This window comes from Protopterus annectens, chromosome 1.part1 (genome assembly GCF_019279795.1).
Source record: "Protopterus annectens isolate FY-2018-M chromosome 1.part1, PAN1.0, whole genome shotgun sequence".
NCBI classification, from domain to species: domain Eukaryota; kingdom Metazoa; phylum Chordata; order Ceratodontiformes; family Protopteridae; genus Protopterus; species Protopterus annectens.
Window position 1 is genome coordinate 1452247683 of NC_056726.1, and position 27644 is coordinate 1452275326.

A 27644-nucleotide genomic window follows, 5' to 3' on the forward strand; every position below is an offset into this window, starting at 1 on the left:
GAGGTGATGGTAAATGTATTGGAAGGTGAGGCTGCATTGGTGGGATGAAAGATCATTAGTTGGGTTTTTTTGGGGTTGAGGATTAGTTTAGCATTTGTTTGCCAGAACTCGACTACATGAAAAGAATCTTGTGTTAGTTTGTGAAGTTCAGGGAGTGTGGAGGCAGCACAGATCACAATCGAGTCATCTGCGTATTGAATGAGTGTGGACTGTGGGGCTGACAGGTAAAGGTTATTTGTAAATATGGAGAATAGTAGTGGTCCTAAGACTGAACCTTGCAATACCCCTCGAGTTACTGGTAGGAGGGGTGAGAGTGTGTGTTGCCAAAAAACAGCTTGCTGGCATCCAGTAAGAAGATATCTCTGCAGATGTCTTGATAGGGAATGATTTTGATAATGCAGTACCTTGTCTGCATGCAGTTGCATGCCGTGAGAATTGGAGACAGGCATGTGGGTCTGGTAGCCTGGGGGACACCCAGACAGTCCCCATGCCTAGAGCCATGGCTGGTGAGGTAGATATTTCACAGAAGGAGCTACCCTATAGTAGTGAGTCTGATGGTGAGCCACAGCTGCTTGTAGATACTGATGTTCACTTGGGCAGAGTGGCTGCAAGGGCAGAGGTGAGTGGTAATACCAGGGCTGACAGAGAGGCACTACTGTCAGAGGACACTAGACTTTCTATGTAAGTGCAGCTGTGAAAAGTCACAAAGGTAGAGTTGAGACAGGCTCAGCTGTCAGACCCTACACTAAGAGGCTTGAGGGAAGTAGCTAGGAATGTGGCTGATTCCCAAGGAAAAGGGGAGTCTGAATACTGGAACAATGGGTTACTGTACAGAAAGTGGACCCCCAAGGTAGGACTAGAGGGTGAGGTAATACAGCAGTTGGTAGTGCATACAGCCTACTGTCTGGCTCTTCCAGCCATAGCCCATGACATTCTTTTTGCAGGTCATATTGGCATAAAGCATACCAAGAGACGTATTATGCAGAACCTTTACTGGCTTGGGATTGCAATGTAACAGGTTACAGCAGGATCTGACAGCACTGCCAAAAATTAAGCAAGGCAGGAGACAAGGTCAAGGCTCCTTTGATGCCTTTGCCTGTGATTGATGAGTCATTTCAGAGGGTAGCTATGGATAGTGTGGGGCTTCTGAGTATCCCAAGCTCCTCAGGGAAGAAGTATATCTTGGTGGTAGTAGATTATGCTACTAGATGAGGTGGTGGCTCTGTCCTCCATCGAGGCAGAGAAGATGGCAAATGCTTTGTTAGAGATTTTTAGCAGTGTAGGCTTCCCAAAAAAACTACTGACTGACAGAGGTGACAATTTTATGTCAGACCTGCTGGCTTGTCTGTGGAAGTGCTGTGGGGTGAAGCACCTAAAGGCCACACCCCCACCATCCTCAGACTAATGGTCTTGTGGACAGGTTAAACTCTACACTAAAGACCATACTCCAGGCATTTTCAGACCAGTTTAAGAGAGAGAGTGGGACAAATATCTACCTCAGCTGCTGTTTGTATACAGAGAGGTACTCGAGGAAACCACAGGTTTTTCACCCTTTGAATTGCTGTATGGGCATAAGACGGGGAGGCCTTTAGGATTTGATATGTGATGAGTGGCAGCATGAGTGTGAATCCCACATGGAGTCTGTTGTGGCATATGTCCTGAACCTCAGGACAAGGCTTGGGGACCTCATGGGCTTAGTCCAGGAGACCCTGGTAGGAGCCCAACAGCAGAAAAAGGTCTGGTATGACATGAATGCTCGAGCCCAAGAATATGCTGTGGGACAGCAGGTTATGGTGGTCCTTCCTGTCAGACACAATACGCTGCAGGCAGCTTGGGAGGGACCCTTCAAAGTGGTAAGGAAGGTCAGTGATGTTAGCTATGTGGTAGAACTGCTAGGCAGGAGACAGGGGCACAAATTGTACCATGTTAACATGATGAAACCTTACCATGATAGTGAGGCCCTAGTGCTGAGTGTTTGCAGTGGGAGACAGGAGGAGTCTGAGGGAATCTATGGCTACATCAAGCCAGATAGCAAAATGCCAAGTTACTAAGTTGGAGCCTAGGGTGCAGGCATATGACATGACAGTACAGGACTGTAGTGGGGTCAGCAATGCTAATGCAGATGGGTTCTCAAGACAAGGCATGGGTTAAGGTATTCCCAGATAGGTTCATTCCTCTCAAGCAATGTTTCTCAAGGATCACTTGAAAAACTAACCTGAGTCATCCAAGGGGGAAATGTAAATTACGTTCAGTCTTTCAGCTAATTATCTCACTATATTGGAGACTGCACTGTGTGGGTTGTCAGTAGCACTGTGGCAACTTTGAACAAACTATTCCAGCATCAGCCTTGTAGTGAGAATCAGTATTAACATAATCAGCACTCCCACTGGTATCACTGCCACAACTTAAACCTCAGTGGTAATAAGCATACTCATTTTGGCTCCTAAAAACAGAGGTGGCTAACTTCATGGCACCCATGCAAATGAAGAATAGTTGCTTGATTGCTGAATCATACACCAATGCACTGTACAAACACGTACACAAATGCATGGATCTCGCCATACCAACTAGAACCAAGACGCTCTCCTCAAAATAAAAAGAAAGTCAATCTGGTGGTCCCCTGCCATAAACAAACTCTACAACAGAAGGAGGAAACTGATGCAGAATAAGGTGAAGTCCCAAGACTGGAAAATCTCCCTTATCAGTCTCAACAAAACTTGTGATCCCTCATCAAATCCTCTAAAGTTAGCTATGAAAAGAGAATGGAAGCAGATAGTAAAGACAACCACAAGGCCTTCTATAGTTATGTAAAGAATCTCCATGGCAATACCCAGATTTGCAATGAGCTACTGCACAATGGTACCTCCTATACCGAGACAACAGATATTGCCAATATACTGGCTGACAGATTCAATACCAACTTTACTCCTGTCTCACCCCCCCAAAGGACCAATCACAATACCAGTAGATTGCAAGGCACCCAGTATTACTGCTGCACAGGTTAAAAAGTACTGTTCAAGGCCAAGAATACAGCTTCTGTGGGAACTGACAATATCCCTGGCTGTGTTCTACATGAACTACAGAGTGAACTGGCACCTCACCTGTGTGCCCTGTTCAATCACAGCCTCACCTGGGCTTTATCCCTACCGAATGCCACACTGCTATAGTCATCCCTCTCCATAAAGGAGGAGCGACTACAGACTCTGGGAACTATCACCCCATTAGCATGACAAGTCTGATATGCAAAGCTATGGAACACATCATCATGGACCTAATAAACAACAATATAGGGAATCTCCAAACTCTGGATCCCACACAGTTTGGTTTTGTGAATTTACCACATGCACCACTGACCTGACATAGTATAAGATTCACAAAAGATACTTGTAAGGTGGGTGATATCTGCAGGACTGCTAAAGTCAGGCTCTGAGATGTGTACTGGCTGTAAACAGGGACAAAAACTTTGAGGTACACACACAAACAATTGCCACAAATGGGATTCAAACCCATAGCTGTGCAATTACTACTACTACTACATTCTTTCACATTTATGGCACACACCACAGAGTGTATAGGGTTAGCCCTTCCCTAAAGTTATATTTCAAGGTAGATGACATCAGCAGTCTTGCTAAAGTAGGGCAATGGAAGGGGTAGTGGCTGTGTATGGCCTCAAAAGCATTGATCTCTACACACACAGAGAGTTTCACAGTTGCCATGTCTGGGATTAGAACTCCTACCTAACTAGTACTGCACATTATTGCATTATGCAGTTATAGCATGCACCATGGAGCTTATAGGGCTAGCCCTTCTCCAAAAGTGTATGTCAAGATGAATGACATCAACAGCCTTGCTAAATTGGGCAATGTGAGGTGTAGTGACTGTGAATGGCCTCAAAAGCATTACTCTCCACATACACACACACAGACACACACACACACACACACACACACACACACACACACACACACACACACACAGACACACACACAGACTTCCACAGTTGCCATGCTTGAGATTAGAACTCCTACCTAACTAGTACATCACACTATAGCATTATGCAGTTATTGCACGCGCCACGTGGCTTATAGGGTTAACCCTTCTCCAAAGGTGTATTTCAAGGTGAATGACATCAGCAGCCTTGCAAAATTAGGGCAATGGCAGGTGTAGTGACTGTGAATGGCCTCAAAAGCATTGATCCCTTCACACACAAACACAGTGTTTCACAGTTGCCATGTCTGGGATTAGAACTCCTACATAGCTAGTACACCACACTATAGCATTATGCTGTAATAGCACATGCCACAGAGATTATAAGAGTAACCCAGTTATTTCTCAAGGTGAATGACATCAGCAGCCTTGCTAAAGTAGGGTAATGGGAGGTATAGTGATTATGAATGGCTTCAAAACCATTGATTTCTACACACACAAACACATACAGAGTTTCAAAGTTGCCATGTGTGGGGTTAGAACTCCTACCTAACTAGTACATCACAGTATAGTATTATGCAGTTATAGTTCGTGCCACAGTGTTTATAGGACTAGCTCCTCTCCAAAGTTGTTTTTCAAGGTGAATGACATCAACAGCCTTGCTAAATAGGGCAATGTGAGGTGTAGTGACTGTGAATGGCCTCAAAAGCATTACTCTCCACATACTCACACACAGACACACACACACACACACACACACACACACACACACACACACACACACACACACACACACACAGACTTCCACAGTTGCCATGCTTGAGATTAGAACTCCTACCTAACTAGTACATCACACTATAGCATTATGCAGTTATTGCACGCACCACATGGCTTATAGGGTTAACCCTTCTCCAAAGGTGTATTTCAAGGTGAATGACATCAGCATCCTTGCTAAATTAGGGCAATGGCAGGTGTAGTGACTGTGAATGGCCTCAAAAGCATTAATCCCTTCACACACAATCACAGTTTCACAGTTGCCATGTCTGGGATTAGACCTCCTACCTAGCTAGTACACCACAATATAGCATTACGCTGTTATAGCACAATCCACAGAGATTATAAGAGTAACCCAGTTGTTTCTCAAGGTGAATGACATCAGCAGCCTTGCTAAAGTAGGGTAATGGGAGGTGTAGTGATTATGAATGGCCTCAAAACCATTGATTTCTACACACACAGACACATACAGAGTTTCAAAAATGCCATGTGTGGGGTTAGAACTCCTACCTAACTAGTACATCACAGTATAGTATTATGCAGTTATAGTTCGTGCCACAGTGCTTATAGGACTAGTTCCTCTCCAAAGTTGTTTTTCAAGGTGAATTACATCAACAACCTTGCTAAATAGGGCAATGGGAGGTGTAGTGACTGTGAATGGCCTCAAACCCATTTATCCCCCCCACACACACACACACAGAGTTTCACAGTGGCTATGTCTGGGATTAGAACTCCCACCCAACTAGTACATCACATTATAGCATTACGCAGTTATAGCATAAGGCATGGCGCTTATAGGGCTAGCCCTTCTCCAAAGATGTTTTTCAAGGTGAATGCCATCAGCGACCTTGCTAAAGTAGGGCAATGGGAGGTGTAGTGACTGTGAATGGCCTCAAAAGCATTGTTCCCTATACACACACAGTTTCATAGTTGTCATGTCTGGGATTAGAGCTCCTACCTAACCAGTAGATCACACTATAGCATTACACAGTTATTGCATGGGCAAGGGAGCTTACAGGGCTAAAATTTGTCTACGGAGGTTTTTCAAGGTGACTGATGTCAGCAGGCTTGCTAAAGTTGGGCAATGGGAGGTGAGTGACTGTGAATTGCCTCAAAACATTGATCCCTACACACACAAACAGTTTCACAGTTGCCATGCCAGGGATTACAACTCCTACCTAACAAGTACATCACACTATAGCATTATGCAGTTATTGCACGTGCCACAGAGCTTATTGGGATGATCCTTTTCCAAAGGGGTATTTCAAGATGACTGACATCAGCAGGCTAGCTACATTAGAGCAATGGGGAGTGCAGTGTGTGCAAATGGGCCATAATCCATTCCTGTGGAAACACTCACACAGCGCTCAGTCACACTATACTTTACATTTGACAGGACTGTGTATGCAACTGCTAGATGAATAATGACTTTTATTGTCATGTTACACAGTTATCACAAGAACCACAGACACTATAGTGCTGAGGGCTACCAGAAGCAAATGTCTACAGTGATAGACATTGGCACATCATGTGATATTGGCCAATTGGATGTGTGGTGGGTGGGACAGGCCTCATGATGTGATGCTTTTTGTCACTGTCTGTCTCTCTCTTCCCCACATCTATGTTTGTGTATGCTTGGCCTATTATAGTGTGTTGTCCTTGTATATATGTGTGTATTCCTATCCAATGTTCGTGCAAAGCATGACTGGTGCTCAATATAGAGTGTTTGCACAGACATCTGCGACTGAAGATATGTATAGTCCACTGTTGTTGCCAGACATGGGCTTTATTTCTGTAAGTGTGGGAGCATGCCCAGTATGACCCTTCTGTATTTTGTGGTCAGACATTGGCTTTGTTTCTCTAAGTATGGGACCATGCCCAGTATGACCTTCTATATTGAATGTTTGAATCCATTCCAGGTAGGTTGTACTCCAGTGCAGGCATTTGTGTTCTACACCTACAGCCAGCAACCTGTTTCTGCAAGATATCTGTAGATAGGTTGACAATATGGGGTCACAATGTGCAAAGGATTGCGGAATACTGTAACTAATTGTGTCTGTGCTGCTTCTGCTACATGGTTTTGGTGTTAGCAGAGATATTTAGACATATGTACTGTTTTACACTGTGATGTATTATGTCATCAACTACTGATAGATATACATATTTGCTCACAGTAATTTCCTGGGGAATACAAGATGAATGAAGCTGTGTCAAGAATTGTGGTGTGCAGCCTACATATTCTTGCACAATCATAACATTCTGGAGGGGGAGCTGCAGAGCCTTGCTGATGGGTCTGTGTAAATGGTCCAGCACCTTGGTACTGTGGTGGCTGTGGATCCCATGCTTGTACATCTATCGACATGACAGAATGGCCATATCCTGCTGTGGCCATACCTCTGAGCTGTACAGATTCACACAGGTTACCCAGAGGCAGGGCTCATATATCTGGTCATTACCCCTTCACATTGTGGTTTACAAGCATGTTTGTAGCCACCCATTCCTGTGTTTGCAGGCAGGGATAGTATGGGCACACATCACAGTTTCAGACTTCACACACTCCATGGCGTCCATGCTTCTGTCCCCCTCTGTTATTCTATCCCCTTCCTAACATTATGCAAGCAATATCTGACAAGTATCCCAATGGTTATCACTTATCCCAGCAGTATTTAGGGTTGGACCACAGTTCATGTTGTAGGACATGGACATGCTATTCAGATTTGTCAACATGGCCTTGAATTTGTGTTCTGTGGACTGTGTTATGTCGTTATTTGGGGCTCCATGAGATAACATACATAAAGCTATAAATCAATTTGCTCTTTCTGTCCTAACTTATAGTTTTGGAGTGATTGACTGGCCCCAAAAAGTGTTGGATAGATTGGATATTAAAACAAGAAGGTTGTTTCATGCTCACCAAATGATTTATAAAAATCAGTGTATACCAAGATTATATATTCCCCCTTCTGAAGGAGGGATAGGCCTCCTTGAAATTGATTACATGTATAGATCTGCAATCATGGGACTCCATACATATCTACTGACCTCACAAGATCCAAATGTGGTAAAAGTTTTGAAACATGAGGAAAATAAATCTAAGATGACATCTCTGCTTAATTTAGCAGAAGTATATCGACATCAAGCAGGAATGGAAATCAAACCAGAAGTGGATAAAAACCAGGCAGCAACTGAATGTGCTAAAAAACAAAAGAAAGAATATAAGGTGAAGGACCAGGAGAGAAGGCAAGAAATGTGGAAAAAACATAAATATAGTTGCAAGTATAGAAAACTTCTGGAAGAGCCTCGTGTTGATCAAGAATGAACGCAGGAATGGTTAAGGAGAGGTGAATTTACATCAAGAAATGAAAGGTTAATATTGGCAGCCCAAGATAGTGGGTTGCGTACATGCTGGTTTACTAAGTCCATTGAACATGTGGGAGAAACAGACATATGTAGGTTTTGTGAAACCAAACTGGAAACAGTCACACATCTTATTGCTGGTTGTGACTCTCTAATGGCAGAGGGACTGTATACTGAAAGGCATAATAATGTGGTGAGATTGTTACACTGGAGATTGTGCAAACTAGATGGTTTTGAAGTGGCTGAAAAACACTGGAAACATGAGCCACAGAGAATCATAGAAAATATGAAACTTACATCACAAGGGATCACCCAATACCAACTGTCCAAAAGATAGATGCTAGAAAACTGGATATAGTGGTCCAAGAAAAGAAGACAAAAGTAGCATTGATCAATGAAATCGCCACACCTAGTGACTACAGTGTCTTGCATACAGAGAGACACAAAGTCATAAAAAAGCTCAATCTGAAGGCAGAAATGAGAGCCATGTGGAAGAAAGATAGCCAGGCAGTTCCAATAGTAGTAGGAGCAACTGGTCTTATAAAAAAGAATTTGCAATCGTATTTAGATATGTTACCAATCCATGTAACACCGTACAAACTGCAGAAGGAGTCATTACTGGGCACATTGTGGGTGCTGCGAAGAGCACTTTTGGCTAACATCAAAGAGTGAAACAATACTAATTTCATAAACTTTAATCGTACTTTGACTTAGGAATGGGGTTCATTCCCGTCATCGTATTAGAAACCCAAATGACTTAGAGAAATTAAAAATGGCAGCACAGGTGAGACACAGGCCTTTGACAGAGGACTGTAGGGCATTTGGCAGCGATGCAGGCCATCTGTAGCAGGCCAGTGCATTCTGTCACTCCTACAGTCCCAGGCTGCAAGCCACTGTATTCCTCTGAGGTGACAGGGTGGGTGTGCAAGGTGTTAATAGCAACAGTTTCTGTCCTTATTAATCCATTGTTGTGGATGCTGGCAGGGTGATGCTTACAGCTAGGGACATACCTGCATGGGACACCTCTTCAACATGCTGCATTCTGTGGGTATTCCCAAACAGAAGTGGGGGTCATATTGTACAAATTCCCAACAGCAGGGATATAACCTGTGAGTGACCTGTGGCTGATGGTGGGGTGAGCTGAGTGCATGTGTGTTATGGAAGCTACTTGCAGCTGACTCACAGATATATGTGGGGCATTCCCCTTATGCTGGCTTGTGCAGGGACATCAGCAGTTTCTCAGTATTTCTTAACTGTGCCTTTTGTGGTCTGCCAGTGTTTGGCCAGATTGCATCAGTATTCCATACTACACAGACAACTAATGTGCTGCTAACCTGTATGTACAATTCCAACGGTGTGTCCATTTGACAGTAACATTTTATACACTCTCTGTCTAGTGTACTTCCACCCGTGTACTGTGTGTATGTCTGGGCCCACATTCATGCCATGTCCATCTTTCAGATGGTGACAGATATTACATCCGAACAATTAGTATGGATTACTGCTGGATTGGGTCTTGCTGGGATGAATTGTGTTTGGCACTGCAGTTGTTAGAACTTGGCCCTGTCATCAACAGTACTGGCCAATGGCCACCAGGAAACAACCCTCCATGCCTATATGCTGACCACTTTCACACAATATACAACACACAACTTAACACACAGAGCCCTGCATATTGTACACATGCAACAATATATCCTGCTAATTTGGCCAACTCAGGTAATCTGTGCTCCACTGTTATTATGCCCACAAGTACATGTTACTACATTTCTAAATAGGATTGTGTGTGTGGGGGGGGCACACCTGACAACTGTAAACATTTGCTATGACCGTAGTGGTATTTAAGGTACTCTGTTGGCTTCCATTTTATTCTGTATTCTGACCAATCATGCAGACTAGAGGCATATCAGTGTAGTACAGATCTTAGGTTTTAATGACCTATATTTCAGTTTCAGACTTCTTACGCTTCAGAACTAACATCCCACTGCCTGACCTGTTGTAGTCTGTCTGTGTAGGTCTGGAGGGAAGGTGGTCTTCATTGCCATCAATCGGAGGCCTTAGCACAGCCTTTCTTTGTGGTCATCTAAACCTCTCCTGCTGGCTGAGACTGTTGTTGGGTATGTGAGCCTCACTGACATGCATGTGTGTGTCCTATGGACACATTTGGCCCACCACATGTCCTGCAGTGTCACCTTGTCTAGTACTGCCTATTATGTTGACACCAGTATTTGTTATGGATTTCATGCTGCCCATATAGGTGTCTACTATCTGCTGCCATCCCATTAAGTCACCCAAATCCCTTGCATGCTCACATCCATACCATAGATACAAGTAGCAGAACATACTACTCCATTCAGCAATTGATAGTGAGAGTGATTTACCCTGTGGCTGTGCCAGTATTGAGGATGGTGCTGGAGGGCTGACTATGTCGGATGTACATAGTACACTCCCTATACATGGTTAAGCACCGGTAGTGTCATGTTTGGCATCCCTTTTACTGTATGTGCAAGTTAGAGAGAGGTGCCATTCCCTGGGTTCCTGCCATGTCATTGCATGTGCTATGCGTTGCCTCTTTGCCAAAGCCTGGGCATACTGGGCATGCCTTCTTCTGCCTACAGGGGCAGGCTCAAGTTGTTCCTCCTCTGAGTCACTCTGTGCCTGTGCTGGCCTTGAAAATGGTGGGGTGCTGTGTGGCCCTGCCCCATACTGTTCCTGCTGCAGCTGTTTCCACAGGATCATATTGTGAAGCATGGCACATACAATGACAATTTGGGTACATGTAGCTGGAGAGTACTGTAAGGCTCCACCGGATATGTCCAGGCACCGGAACCGTGACGTGAGCATCCCAAACACACACTCTATTATGATTCTGGTCTCTGAGTGTGCCTCATTATGGAGTTCTTGTTTGGGTGTGTGCATTTCTGATGGGTGTCATTAGCCATGGCTCCAGTGCATAACCAGCATCCCCCACTAGGTGACCATATGGGGTGTCCCCATTGTCAAATCTCTGGTACAGTTGCGTCATATGACAGATGTGGAAGTCATGATAGCTTCCAGTGCTGCCAGCACATGCATTCATTATAATGCCCTGGGCATTGCACACGACCTGGCAGTTGATGGAAGCGAAGCCCTTGCGGTTTATGTAGACCCTACCCCGCTCACCAGGTGGTGCTTTGATGTGTATGCGCGTGCAGTCTATAGCACCCACTACCTCAGGGTATTCTGCTATTTGGTGGAAGAGGCACATATTGCTGGTCAACACCTCATGGGTGTTGTGGAAATACATGTGCTCACGGGCATGTGCTGACATGGCATCCAAGAACTGGTGGAGTACCCCGGATGCTGATGCCTGTGGGATCCCCATGATATCCCCAGCTGACCTTTGAAAGGTACCTGTGGCTAATATTCTTAAGCCTACACATACCTTGGTATCCATTGGGATGGGTTCCCCTCTGCTGGTTCTGTGTGTGAGGCGAGGCCGGCACAGCTCAACAATTTGCTGTAGGAGGTCCCTGTCCTCCCTGTAGCACTCCACTATCTCCAGCTCATGTAGCCCCTGGTAGGTTACCCTAGGTCTGTACACTCTTCTCCTTCTCCTCACTCTGGGTTGGTCATCAGCATTGTCATTCTCACCACCCTCAGCCTCTTCCATATGTTGATCTATGAGAGTGAAAGCAGCCCCTATCATTTTGTTGCTTTTGTTAGGTAAAATTTCTCTGTTTGTCTACACAGGTGGCGTAGAGTTTGTGGGAAAAACTAAAGGAAAAGGTGTTTGCATAGTTTATAGTAGTGTGCTGTGCTGGGCTGCTGCCTGTGTAATTGGCTGATTCAGATACATTTCACCTACCAGCTATGCTAGTTCTCCTTGATTACCTTCCTACTGCTGTTTTCCCTTCCCATTGTCTTCCTGTTTAAGCCCTGAGGCATGCCACACAAACCCAGTGCTCAGATGTGAACAGAGCTGCTATTTCCTTTTTTTTTTTTATTTTTATTTTTTTATTTTTTTTCCGCACACCCATTTAGGCAATGTAAAGACTGCTAGGCAGCTTCAGACACACCCCCTTCCTTATCTGTGCTTAGCTAAGGGCAAACATGGGCCACAGATTTCCAATTAGCTTACAGCATGCATGACACACCCCCTTATGTGTCATCTAGCTCTTAGGCTTATACCGTGGTCTTACTGCACCTACACAGTTGGGTGCAACTAGCACTGAGGGGAAATCGGTGATTCAGTATCATTTCTCTCATTTGCATAGGATTTGACTGCTAATGCATGGTTACAAAACCGACACTCAGCCTTCACCCTTAGCAACCACTATTCCATTGTCTTGTTGTGTTATGCATACCATTGACTATTATGACAAAATTATGATTTTGGTATAAAAGATTATTTCCAGCTTTTTTAATTATTTTTCGGCTGATCCCATTTGTACACTGCTGCCCTGCGCTTAAACGGCCGAAATTGGCTAACAAAAAAAAGTAAATTTTTATAATTTTTAATTATTTTTCATGCTTATGGCCATATTATTGGCCTTTGGCATGCCTAACCCTTCTAATACATGCATTTGTACAAGCTGTCATACCTCCTTTTTGTAGTTTGCAGAGATGTATTCAGCTACTGGTTGATGAATCCAAACTGAAATGGATCCAGAGTTTGAATGGTCCCTATGTCCTGTTTATTCCACAGTAAGTCTTTCCATTGCTTTGCATGTGAGGCTGGTTAGACTTATGGGTATGTAATTGCTGGCATCAGTGGTAGGTCCTCCGTTATGCAACAGAATGACTATAACTTCTCCATTTGCTTGGTACAAAACCTGTAGAGAGGCTGAGAATGAACAATGTTGTTAGCGGTTTGGTTAATCATGCTCCATGCTATTTAAGATTAATCCAGGGACATTGCCAGGACCCATCAATGCAGCATTTTTTGCTTTTGGTAGCAATTTTAGGAGTTGGTCTTGTATGACAGCTGAAGATGACAGTTTCAGGTATATCTTGAGATGGAGGGGAGAGAGGGAGTCAAACTGATCAGCCAGTGGGCTCTGTTTACAAACTGTTTACAACTCACGGATGCTCTGGTGTTCTTTAAATAAAAGCAGTATTACGTAATTTGTTGCTGCTCCCCTTTTTTTGCTAGCTGTCACTGCTGCATATGTTTTAGTTGCTTTATGTTCTGCCGTAAAACGCCTTCTCAGTTTGTTGTTGCTTTCTTCTTTTATTTTCTGTCACTGCTGCATATGTTTTAACTGCTGCATTCTCTGCTGCCATATTATCTGGTTTCTTTTCCACATTACCATTCTCAGCACTTCAAAAAAGTTATCTGCCATCTCAGTCCATGAAACAGCAGAACTGTCACCTGGATCATCCTGCTTAATTAATTTTAACAGAATATGATCTGCAAGCCTTTCTGGTGCCAGTTCTGTTATCTGCACCACTTCAACAGACTCACTTCCTTCTCCAGGGAGACAGCTAATCGCTGCTCATTTGTAACATCCACCACACAGGAATCTTTACTTTCCACCTCCAAACTCTCCATCACTTTTCTCTCCCCCCCTCTACTGCTGCTTCCCTCAGGCCTCTCTCTTGCTGCTGTAGAAGGCCTGTATTGCCAAATGGCAATGCCAAAGAGCAGGAGAAAGTTCCCAGTTGCCATGACAATATTTTCTATAGTAATACAAATACCACCTTAGGTCTTCCCTGAAAGGAGACCACTAGCCTAGTGGGACTAATCTGGTCAAGAAAGAATAAATACAATACATAAATGTTGAGGGTGTGTACTTGCAGACACAAATGTGATGTGTACTTTTTTGTCCTTAGCATATCCTACAAATATAGTGAACCAGGTCCTTCAACACATTAACCCTCCTAAAAATCTGTTTTTATTGTGCATAAGTGCACTTCTTTGTTTTGGTACACCCCTGCACACATCCCTGTGAAAGATACACACTCCTACACTGGCTTCCTCATCTGTGCATATGATGACAACTGGGGTCTTCCCTATTAACATTATGAATTTCAGTTGACTATGTCTGATACACAGAGTGGCCATCCAGTGCATGGGTAAACAAACTCTAGTGATTTTGTATGCATAATTTTTACTGCCTGTATCTGCTTAGTTGTTGTATAATTATATTGTAAATCTGTCTGCAATCTGCTGCCACTTAGCTAGTGCCATGGTGTATTGTACCCATCTCCGACTGACATGGTCACACCCTGCTGGTGGCTTCTCTTCTGTCTCCTCATTTGTCTAGGCTGCTGATGCCTGTGGTGCCAGAAAATCACTTCCTGTCCACCTTCACCCTGTTGTATCTACTTCCTCACTATTATATTATGTAAATCGGCACAAGGAGAATTTTTATACATGTGGCAGAGTCGTACTGCAGGGCTCTACCATATGTATCCAGGGGTCTACCTGAAAACACTGAACGCTGACAATGCCGACAACGAGATAACCGACACTGGAAGATCAACAATGGAGATGACTGATGATTGAAAATCCCAACGCTGAGAACACCGACATGTTAAGGTAAATGTGTGATAGTGATGGACGTTAGGGTCAGGGTGCAGGTAAGGTAAGTGTGCAATAGTGACAAACTTTAAGGTTAGGAGCAGGTTAAGTGAGTTAGGGTTAGGGTGCGGGTAATGTAAGTGTGCGATAGTGACAGAATTTAGGGTTAGGGGCGGGTAAAGTTAGTTAGGGTTAGGGCACGGGTTAGGTGAGTGTGCGATAGTGACGGACCTTAGGGTTAGGGTTTGGGTTAAGGTTAGTGCATGGATAGTTGTGTATGTAAGGTTTAGTGTAGGTTTGTAAGGTTTTTGGTGTGCTTGTGTTGTGTGTGTGTTTTACAGAAAAGGTATTTGCTTTGTTTTGTTGATTGTCGGGATTGTGGTTTGTCGGGCATGTGAAGTTTCGTGTTTTTGAACTTTCAGTTTTGTGGTGTTGGTTATCTCGTTGTTGGTGTTTTTGCATGTCAGTGTTTTCAGGTAGACCCATATCCAGGCAGTGAAATCAAGACTTCATCAGGTCAAACACATGCTCTCTGATATTTTTAGTTTGTCATAGGGCATGGATGTAACCTTCTTCTGTTGGATTATGGAATTTGTCATTAGATTCATGATCCAAGGTTCAAAGGGCACACTCAGCATCACCACCAGATGCCCTGTGGAAAGTCACCTCTTGCAAACTGCTGGTAAAGGTCATACATGTGTGCAATGTGTGAGTCATGGAAACTGCTTGGGTGCTTACCACCACAAATGCACATACACACACACACACACACACACACACACACACACACACACACACACACACACACACGTGCCCATGTACATTGCAGATGATACCCTATGCATTACTGACCACCTAGCAGGTGATGGGGTGATACCATTTGCAATTCATGTACTTCTTTATCAGTTCACCAGGTGTGGCCTTTATTTCAATGTAGGTACAGTCTATCACTCCTATTTCTTTAGAGAAATGAGCTTTAGAAATCCCACATGTTGTTGACTCTCTTCTCTTCGGTATGTGGGACCCACGTATGTTCTTCCATGTGCTGCAGAACGGCATCAAGGAGCTGGTGGAGTATTCTGGAGTATATGTCTGAGATACCTGCATTGTGCCCCCAGAAGGTAACTTAAAGGTCCCTGTAGCTAATATATGTAAAGGCACATACACCTTTGTATTCAGTGGGATGTGTACTCCGTGATTCCCATAGGGTTGCAGATGAGATTGACACATATCCACTCTTTGTCACCTGGTGTGCCTGTTTGAGTGGAAGCAGTGTTCTGGAGGGCAGGAAATGTTAAGTGTTTTTGGAATGCCTGGTGCCTCAGGCAGCAGCACTGCACATTATCAGCAGTGGTTGCTTTAAGTGTTTCTTGCAAATACAGGTTTACAATTGCTGTGGCAAACCCTAACATATTTTTATTTCTCCTTTGTATGAAGATAAACATATGGTTGTATTCAAAGCTAATGTGCGTGCAGTGTGGCTGTGCATCCTTTATACATTTCTGAATTGGTCCAACAACTTGTTTTTTACTTCATTAGCGTACAGCACAGTTTATTATATAGTCATTAGCATGTATCTCAGCTGTGGCTTGTATTACAGCCTTCCATCTTGAGTTAGAGTGTTTCCTGAATTGCACACACCTTGCTCATCCCTGTTCATCATACAACTGTTCTAACCACAATGTGGAAAGGTTTTATGAATCCAGACTAAACCTGTCTGATGGACATCTGTAATAAATAAACTCTATAACAAAAGGAAAGAATTGCTGTCCAGGACCAAGAAGGAGCAGCTGCCCAACTGGAAGCAATCTCTCCTTAGCCTGACCAAGCAAATAAGAGCACTAGTGAAATCCTCTAAAGCTAACTTCAAGTCCAAATTGGCCACATCTACTAGACACAATCTATATAAGGCCTTCTTCACATATGTCCACACTCTCAAATGCAGCATCTAGATCTGTTCAGAACTGGTTGTCAAGGACACCACATACACAAATGCTGTCAATATACCCAACCTACTGGCTGACAGATTCAGCAAAAACTTCACCCCTTTGCCCCCCCCATCAGTAAATCAGGAGATCCCCAGTACCTGCCCCCCTCCCCTTATCTCTATGGAACAGGTCATCACTGCCCTCTCAAAGGCAAAAAATACAGCCTCCATAGGACCCGATAACATCCCAGGCTGCATCCTACATGAACTCAGGCATGAACATGTAGCACCATTAGGAACTCTATTCAACCAAAGCCTGAGTACTGGCTTTGCCCCAGCCATGTGAAGAACAGCGACTATCATCCCTTTACACAAAGGTGGAGCATCCACCGATCCGGGAAATTATAGACCCATCAGCCTAACTAGCCTAATCAGCAAGGCCATGGAATGGATTATCATGGACCTCATTAACAGGGACATTGGCAATCTCCAAATACTCAACCCCACACAGTTTGGCTTTGTCAAGGGGAGGTCATGTCTGTTAAATTTGGTCGACTTCTTTGAGACAGTCACCAAAGCCATGGACGAGAGGAAGATGGTGCGCATAACCTACCTTAACCTTGCCAAAACCTTCAACACTATTCCCCACTCAGGAATAATTGATAAACTCTCTCAGAATGGCATCAATCCATATTTTATCAGATGGGTAGCCAACCGGCTCACTGATAGAACCCACCTAATCAAATTATAGGAAGTTACCTCAAGCAGTAGACCCATAACAAGATGCTTATCAAGGGATCGGTCTTGAGGCCTCTGTTATTCTGGATACACTTCTCTGAAGTGCAAACAAAAGCACAGGGCTATTGCTGACCAAGTTTTCAGATGACTGCAAGCTGGGCATGGTCATCAATTCCCCAAGTGATGTGGATGTCTTCCATAAAGGTCTCACAGAAACAAATGACTGGTGTCAGAAACATGGCCTCAAGCTGAATGCCAAAAAATGCTTCATCATCCCCTTTAGGGAAAGCGACATCTCCACATATTATCACATGAATAACAATGTCCTAAGCACGCAATCAGTCGTGAGGGATTTGAGCACCCCGATTGATAGCAACCTGACTTTTGACCACCATGTTGCTTGCTTCTGTTGTATGAAAAACTTTCTACATAGCCCACCTCATAAGTACGGGTATCTCATCCAAGAACAAGGAGGTCATAACATCTCTGTGTTCTTCCCTTATAAGGCCAATTATTGAGTACAATGCCTGCTTCGGCATGTACCTCACAAAGCACATGTAGCAGCTGGAGAGACCACAGAGGTTCCTCACCAGAAAACTCCAGGGGCTCAAACACCTACCCTATACAGATAGGCTAAAAGCCCCATCCCTCTACTCAGTTTCATACAGACTCCTCAGAGGTGACTTCTATCTGGCATACAAAGCAATCTTAGACCCCATCTTGATGTGACTGCTGCATATCCACAAGTCAAGCTCCACTCAAGTAACCCACATGTGCGACCTTAACCAGGTCTGTGACATCAACAGGACTTATTGGCGGGAGAGATTTGTGTCCCAGAGACTCCCCAATCTGTGGAATAGACTCCCTCTCCACATCAAGCAGAGTACCTCATTATCCCATTTTCAAGCACAACCTGGATAACTGGATGGGAAACAGAAAATGCACCCCTGGGATTCCACCTGTGTACATGCTGAGCAGGGGCTTTGGGTGCTGACTTGTCTAGACATGGGCTAAACTATTGGCTAGGCTTATAAGGGCCTCAGGGCCAATAGCCTTAGTAACATCCTATGATTCTATGATCCTATGACTTCTAGGCTATTGTTCATTCAGAAACCAGTATGTTGGAACTGTATGCCCATATCACCCATTTTGCCTTCATCAATAGGGTGGTGTCGCTGTTTTCTCACATATGGTATTCTGTTTACAGATATCTTTGATGATTTATTTATTTGTCATTTGTTAACTGGGTTAGCCCAGCTGAGCCAGAGGCCTGTTTTCAGTGGAGACCCAAGGAGAAAAGCTCCAGCAGATAAAAAATATGTATACAGAGCATTGATGAGCATACATTCAAAGTGCGAGAATATTTCAAGGAATATAGCGGGCATTAACAAGCAGGGCAAGAACAGATAACATTAAAAGCAAGAGGGGTTACATAGTTATTCCATTTTAAATAGTTACAGTAACATATGTTGATATGAAACAAAAAACATATATAAATAAATAAATAAATAAAGTAGTAGTCACCTGAGTGATATACAGAAAGTAGGTCTGTGCTAGTAAATTCTAGAATTGCATCAGTCAGAGCTAGACAGGTAATAACTGCATGAATAGTGTTTTAGTTAGTTAAAGTCTTGGAAAGCAGAAATAATGAGTGGTATAGACATGTGGTTCGATTCTCAGCCTGAGCGTCTTCTGCGTGGAGACATGCATGAATGGGCGTACCTTCATTGAAGGTTGTGCATCAGGGCTGGTAATTCGGCACGTAAAAATCAACTACCAATCATTAGCGGACCAGAGTTCCGCTGTGGCGACCCCTAACCGGGAAAAGCCGAAGGACACAACACAACATAGACATGTGAGGGTGGAGGTATTAAGTAGGATCTTGGCATGAGCAGGAACTAGAATTAAGAAGGTAGTTTTTAAGTTCAGTTCTGAAATGGGATGAACAGTTGATGTTACCAATATTATATGGAATGTTATTCAAGGCTTGGGACACTGTGCTTTTATAAAGAAGTCCACCAGTTTTATTTTTTTGGTTTTATAAATATTAAGGAGGTGTTGATCTGAGGTGTGCAGAGTTTGAGAGGTGGAGTAGGGAGATACGAGAGAGGAGAGAGAAGGACATGCTAAGGGTTTGTTAAGTAAGGTTGGAGTGAAGTGCGGATAGGTAAGAAGAAGAAGTTGGGAGAACTCAAGCCATTGCAGCTGTTTTATGGCAAGGCAGTGATGGGTACAAAAAAAAATAAAATATTTTATGATTTATATACATTAGCTGCGGGACCTTCTTATTTTTTGACTTTATTATCAAAGTTTATTTTCCTGAGCTGCGAAACAACACACAAAAAAAAAAAAAAGTTTAATGTTCTTGTATATCTAGGTCTATTTTGAAAAGTAACACATCTGGTGCACCTAGTAAGACCATGCAGTCAACAATCTAGTCAGTAGATATGCTTTGATTATTTTTTCTGTATTTCAGTTTATTTTTAAGATTTAAATACTTGCAGTCACTTAAAAGACCCCATATCTAGTCAGAACATTACAATAATAAACCATAGTCAGGATATAATGTAAAAAAACAATAGTACAGGAGAAGTGTACGCATAAAACTTAAAGATGCCAGTCCTGCAAGGTGACCTAGTGGACCTAGATAGTGTTGTCAGTTATATGCAATGTGTATGTTTAATTGTTTGATAACGTGGGGTCTGTATCATACACAGAGTATTTAATTACAGGATTAGCTGATAAAGATTAATAAATTGGAAACTAGCAAGTTGCTCACTCCCCATCCTTATCTTACTGACTGCAATGACTTTCATAGATCATATCAGTAAAAAAGGGAATTCTACATTCTCAGCAAAGCTTCTGTGTGCTTGTCAGTGGAGCAAGAAATAAACCTGGGGGGATCAGTGGAGTAAGAAATAAACCTGTGAGGATCAGTGGAGCAAGAAATAAACCTGGGGGGTCAATGGAGCAAGAAATAAACCTGGGGGGCTCAGTGGAGCAATAAATAAACCTGGGGGGTCAGTGGAGCAAGAAATAAACCTGGGGGGTCTCAGTGGAGCAAGAAATAAACCTGGGGGGAATCAGTGGAGGAAGAAATTAATCTGGGGGATATCAGTAGAGCAAGAATTAAACCTGGGTGGATCAGTGGAGCAAGAAATAAACCGGGGGGGGGGATCAGTGGAGCAAGAAATAAACCTGGGGGGTGGGTCAGTGGACAGGAAATAAACTTGGGGGGATCAGTGGAGCAAGGAATAAATCTGGGGTGGATCAGTAGAGCAAGAAATAAACCTGGAGGGGTTGCTCTGCTAAGTCCTGTAACTTAAAATCATGTGCCGTTAATGATGGGACATTATATCTTAATCATAAGACATGCCACTCAATGCAGCCCACACCTCAGACTTCAGATGAAGCTAGTGCTTATTTCCCAACTGAAAATATTTCTTGCTCATGTGTTTGTTTCATTTATGTTAATGTGTACAGCCTCCACTTCTCCTACTACAAAGAAAAGGACAAAAGTGGAATAACCCAGTGATGGTCACAGTTCCCACCCCTTACCTGTCTAGATAACAGTACCTATTATTTATTCTCTGCTTTCAGTATGACCTTCCTGTCTGGTAAAATGCATAACCTCTCTCAGGTCTGATTAAGGGGCAGAGGGCAGCAGTCAATCTTTACTTCCATGCAACAGTGTAATTACAGTGCTGAATGCAAAGCAGACAATGTGTATCCATATATTGTTTTTATTTATGTACAAATGTTGATGGTGCAGTCATAGAAAAATATTCAGCAGAAATATTTAATTACATTTGATCCAAATCTTTCTCAAAAGATGCATTATCAAAGTGTGGCAAGCAGGGTTTCTTTTGAATCATACACTGTAAATCTTGCAGAATATGCTACATATACTTCAAGTTAGAATGTGTCAAAGAAGCTAATAAAAGTGCTTTAGAAAGCAAGACAGCTCTCATTAGGAAAAGGTTCTGAAGGGATTCATTTATGAAAACTAATTTTAATCAAACACTATGCAGTGGTATTTTGGAAACGATTAGCAAAATCACAAGAAGAAAACATCAGTTCAGCAGCCCTGAGAGGAAGAGAATACGATCTAGAGAAACAATTGAAAGCATAAAATTCAGATTGTGTTTTACACTTGAGTAGAAGCAGGGCACAGACTATTCCAGTCTTTATGTCCCAGCAAAAATGGTATGACATCAGGCTGTTCAAACATTGTGAGAAGGCAAGCTTTGATGATATACTAACCACAACTTTCCATCTTAAACATATTCCATGTCTGTGATGTCAGAAAAAGTAATGATTTATCACAGTTACTAAAATGGTCCAAAATGTTTAAAGGTGATGTCAGATAGGGAGCTGTCACCCTACATGCTGTGTCCAGTACCCCCCTAATGGAAACTCCAACTCTAATACAATTGCTTAATTTTACCACTCCTATGAAATAACTTATTTCCCTCTCACATTCTTAAATCCCTTCACAGCACATCCTAAGAAAGGCAGTTCCAATCAGTCACCATATGGCTGAACAAAAAGGGACCAGTCTCAGTGCTTACCTTGGATTCTTCAGTAAGCAGCAGCCATGAATGACCGGTCTCAGTACTTACCTTGGATTCTTCAGTTAGCAGCAGCCATGAATGACCAGTCTCAATGCTTACCTTGGATTATTCAGTTAGCTGCAGCCATGAATGACCGGTCTCAATGCTTACCTTGGATTCTTCAGTTAGCTGCAGTCATGAATGACCAGTCTCAATGCTTACCTTGGATTATTCAGTTAGCTGCAGCTGTAAATGACCAGTCTCGGTGCTTACCTTGGATTCTTCAGTCAGCTGCAGCCATGAATAACCAGTCTCAGTGCTTACCTTGGATTCTTCAGTCAGCTGCAGCCATGAATGACCAGTCTCAGTGCTTACCTTAGATTCTTCAAGGATGGTTCTTTCTTTCAAGGAGTTTAATAAATACAGGCAGAAAACCAGATACTAAACCTTTCAACTTCTTTGCACAATAATTCTGGAAAAATCCAAAAATAATAAAAGAATAAAGGTACAAATCACGAACATTTTAAATATTACTGTAATTCACTTAAAAAGTTAATAGAATAACACATGTTGCATCAGCATGCATTTTTTGGGGCAATAAAAAGTATGAAACTGTGATGTCTGGATTTAGGGTCAATATTAGAACATCAAAAGTTTAATAATTCAAATCACTAAAGGTCAACCTTTATTGATCGAACTATTAAAACATCATATGTTCATAAAAATAAATTAAAAAAAAAAAGAAAAACTAAAGGGTGTAAAAAATAAATACACACGTTACAAAATAAAATACATTGCTTGCAGGGGGGCAAGCCCCCCTGAACCCCCACACCCCGCTACTTAAATATACCAACTCCGAGATCGCACTACATTGCAGTAAACAGAAATCTCCCCTTACGGAGATTTCCATTTACATGTTCGATATTCTCAGCGTTCGCTATTGTCGTGTCGACAATATCAGATTCAATATTGTCGGCTGTCGACAATGTAATATAGACCCTGGATTTATGGCCTGTCTTTCCTGAACAATTTACCATTACATGAAAGTTTTTATGAAGGACAGAGCAAAATAATGAGATAAAATCAGAAACATTCTATAAAATTAGGAAAATGACAGGTAGGCATAACTCCTGAATGAAATAAAGAAACTTAACTTATCCCTAAAGTTGTTTGACAATGGCTAAACAATAATCACTGATCTGATGCGGCAATACTAGTGCTGCACAATGTTTTGGTATTTGCTGAAATCAGTGTATAACCAGTACTGCTATGACTTTTGTGTGTGTGTCTGTGTCTGTGTGTGTGCATGTGTGTGTGTGTGTGTGTGTGTGTGTGTGTGTGTGTGTGTGTGTGTGTGTGTGTGTGTGTGTGTGTGTGTGTGTGTGTGTGTGTGTGTATGTGTGTAAAAAAATATCTCTGATTTTTATCTCTGCACTCATACATACAGTAATGCTTGGCACATACATAACATTTCTGAGTAGCATTAAACATTTACATTAGCAAATAATTGTATTTCAAAAATAAGGCATAAAGTATGGTTTGCTGTCATCTTTTTTAAGACCAGAATATCACCAGCCAAGTATCCCGAGATGAAAATACCAAAAGACTGTTTGTTTGTTTGTGTATTTCGGCTTTTCCCGGTTAGGGGTCACCACAGCAGAACTCCGGTCCGCTAATGATTGGCAGTTGATTTTTACATACCAGCTTGTCAGGCCTGATGCATAACCTTCAACGAAGGTATGCCCATTCACACATGTCTCCACGCAGAAGACGCTCTAGCTGAGAATCGAACCGGACAGCGTCTTACTGTCAGGCAACAACGCAATGTATGAAAATACCAAAAGACTAAAATTTTGAAACCCTCAATATTGAACACTAAGACTCTTGTGGGACCCATGTTAGCACTTCTTTATGGAACTACAGGGGTAGGGAGTTTGTCTCCAGTATTTTTCAGCTTTTGGGCTTTAACATTTTAGTTTTTCAGTATGTTTGTCTCAGGATTCTGGTCTTCAGTAACATGATATACCCTATAAAATACTTCACAGAAAAATGAGACACTTAGAGTTACTATAGGCCTGGTAGTCTTCACATCACAGACTGTATAAGTGGATGCTGAAATGGACTAAGTGGTGGTCTCTGAACTTGACTGCAAACATTAAAAAAGCAGCCCTACTTAAAGGATTGTACATAAGGTTACTGGAGGTTGTGTGGTAGGCTGGAGATGGTGTGGTCATTACATGTTAAACTTTAGAAGTGTGCACAGGAGGTTATTAAAGGTTGTGCTGGGACTGGGGACAGTGTTGTCATTGTCTCTTTTACTTTTCTCACAGACCTCAGAGGTGTGTAAATCAGGTTACTATAGCTTGTGTAGGGGCAATGTATTGTCTAGGTGCAACAAAGTGGAATACATTACTGCAATCATTATTTGTTCACTTTTCTCACAATTACACATCAGGCAAGTATACAAGTGGCTGCCTTAAGGTAGGGGAGAAGAGTGAGGAGGTAATCTCTGTATATGTATAACAGTAGTCAGTTGAAGTATGTGACTGGGGCCATTCGAACATCTGCTTTCATCCCAATGTGTGACCGGAGGGATACACAGGCAGTCACTGTCTTTTTTTTGTGGGGGGGGGGGGCTGGCATTATTCACAGACAGGATTTGTGTATCCTCACAAACAGGTGTCTTGTTAGTTTATTGTGAGCCATTAATTCTTTATCGTTGAACATTAAGCCTAGAGCACAACTTTTGTTTTCTGTCACAAAAGGAAATTCTGCCAGTCCAGCTATCTGGAATTTTGTAACTAATTTTATGTCATTTGTGAATATTGATATGATTCATACAGAAGGATGTGTAAAGGTGTAAAGTACTGAGCTAAAATGTAACCAAAGCATGCCCTGCTGGCTTAGAATAGAAATGTATATAAACTATTGTAATTGCGTAAATGTTTATATTTTAACAGTAGAAACTAGAACATAGAGGGTTAACTTACAAAATTTCAAGAAAATAAGTTGAAACTAAATTGTTTTATGATTGTGCTATAAAGGTTACCTCTCAGTTTCAGTTCAGTAGCAGACAATGCCTAGAGCTAGACGTTTTTGTATTGTCTTGTAAAAGAAGTAATTACTTGGTTTGAGATGCAAAAGTCTTTTATTGTTTTATGACTTCCAGGGTCTTCAAACATCTGAGAGATATGTATTTTCATTAAGAGATGCTAAATTCTGTTATTTCTGACAAAGGGGGTTTAGCTTGGAAACTAAAGTCAGGTGACAAAAAGTGATGTCATTCAAGTTAACCCAGCAGTAATATTTGATATTATTTTAAGAACTCTCTCAGAGAGAGAGAGAGAGGGGATTTTCTATTTTGTCTGTGACCTGGAAAGATCTACTCATCACCACCTTCTCCACTTCTGCCTGCGTGTTGTTTTGTAAATATGTTTTTAGGGCATAGTAACTCTTTTTGATTCAGCTAGGAATATAGTAAAGTATAGCTTAGATGTTTTCTTTATTTATTTGAGACTGTCCTGCAATGTTCTTTTAAACATTTCCTGTGATTTTCAACTCTGACTTCACTGTGAATACATATTTAGTATTGTCTTGTCCTTTTATTATTTATTATTAAATATACTGAAACCTATCCTTGTGGCTGATATTTGTGAAACATATTTAAGCTCTTAAAGTACTTGTATATCAATATGGTGACACTGAACAGGCCACTCCTAAATAGCGTTGTTCTTAGTCAGTCTACCATTTGAATAATAGTAATATTACCCAGTAGGATTGGACACCCTTTGTTAAGGGTCTTAAGCAGCTGATAAAGAGTTGGTTGGTGGCAGTTATAGTCTGGTAAGAAAGGGGCATAGCTAGAAAACCTATCACCCCATAAGCCTGACTAGCTTGGTCTGCAAAGCTATGGAAAGGATCATCATGGACCTCATAAATAAAGATATTGGGGACCTACAGACACTGGATCCTACCCAGTTTGGCTTTGTTAAGGGCAGATCCTGCCTCTTAAACCTGGTTGATTTCTTTGAAACATTCACCAAGGCCATTGACGAGGGGAAGGTGGTCCACACAGCCTACCTGGACCTCGCAAAAGCCTTCGATACAATACCCCACTCGGGCATTATAGATAAGCTCACCAGCTTAAATATAACCCCCTATGTCACTAGATGGGTTGCAAATTGGCCCAAGGACAGAACCCACATGGTTAGAATTGCTGGAGCCATGTCAGACTCCAAACCAGTTACAAGTGGCATCCCACAATGCTCAGTCCTGGGATCTCTCTTGTTCGGTATATATTTCTTGGAGGTACAGGCCAACACGGAAGGACTGTGGCTGACCAAGTTCGCAGATGACTGCAAACTGGGCGCCATAATCGTCTCTCCAGCCAACACAAGCATCCTCCAAAAGGGCCTCATAGAAACAGACAACTGGTGCCAGAGCCATGGCCTCAAGCTAAATGCCAAAAAGTGTATAGTCATCCCCTTTGGCAAAAACAAAGTGCCCAGAAATTACCACATAGGTGGTAATCCATTAAGTACAGAAGAAGTAATTAGGGACCTGGGGACCCAAGTTGATAGCAATCTCTCATTTGACAACCACGTGGTCAAAGTGGTTAGAAAAACATTTTATATAGCCCACCTAATCATGAAGGGATTCGCATCTAGATCAGGGGAGGTCATCGTGCCTCTTTACTCATCCCTCATCAGGCCCATAATTGAGTACAATGCCCCTTTTGGGATGTACCTTACCAGACACCTGCAGCAACTGGAAAGACCCCAAAAGTACCTCACCAAGAGGATCAAAGGGCTCAAACAGATGCCATATGCTGCCTGGTTAAAGAAACTCCAGCTCTACTCAGTGGCATACCGCCTGCTCAGAGGCGATCTGTGCCTGACGTATAAAGCCATGTCCAACCCAGAATTAATGGACATGCTGCACCTCAAAAAACCCAAATCCCATTGAGCTACGCGCTCCAGAGACTTGAACCTCAGCACTGAAATAAATAGGACATGCTGGAGGGACAGATTCATAACCCAGAGGCTCCCTTCACGCTGGAATAAAATCCCAGTCCAGGTTAGGCAGAGTCCCTCATTGACTCTCTTCAAGAGGAATCTTGATGAGTGGATGGGAGATTGTAGGTTTACCCCGGGTATCACTTCTGTGTCACTGTTAGACAGAGGCACAGTATACTAACCTCGAAAAAGTGCATAGCAAAATTAATTTAAAATGGGTGGCGAAAGCCAAACACACTCTGGCTAGGCTTATAAATGCCCTAAGGCAGATAGCCTAGTATGAACCTATGAACCTATGAACCTATGCCAGCCTTTCCTAGGTGTGTGTGTGTGTGTGTGTGTGTGTGTGTGTGTGTGTGTGTGTTTGTATATCAATCAAATCTCAAAGTGTGTGTGTGTGTGTGTGTGTGTGTGTGTGTGTGTGTGTGTGTGTGTGTGTGTGTGTGTGTGTGTGTGTGTGTTGGTGTGTGTGTGTGTGTGTGTGTGTGTGTGTGTGTGTGTGTGTGTGTGTGTGTGTGTGTTTCAGCTACTTGGGCAGGGACATGAAACACTGGTTGGACATAGAGGGTGCGGGAGGTTTTGGCTTGGCCACTCAGCTGAGATATCAACCTTATAGCTTTGCCATACTGAAGATTATTGGTGATCTGGAGAAAGAGGGAGAAACCAGCCCCAAACTGACTGTGATCTCTGTGTGCTCTTAAGGGAAATTACACTTTACTGAGTGTGTACTTGTCATCCTCCCAGTGTGTATGTCCCCCACTGTTGCCAGTGGTGAGGACTGAGGCTCCTTGATTACTGGGCCAGTGTTGGGGCATCACATTTTCCTTGAAAGAAAAAAAAATAACATTGAA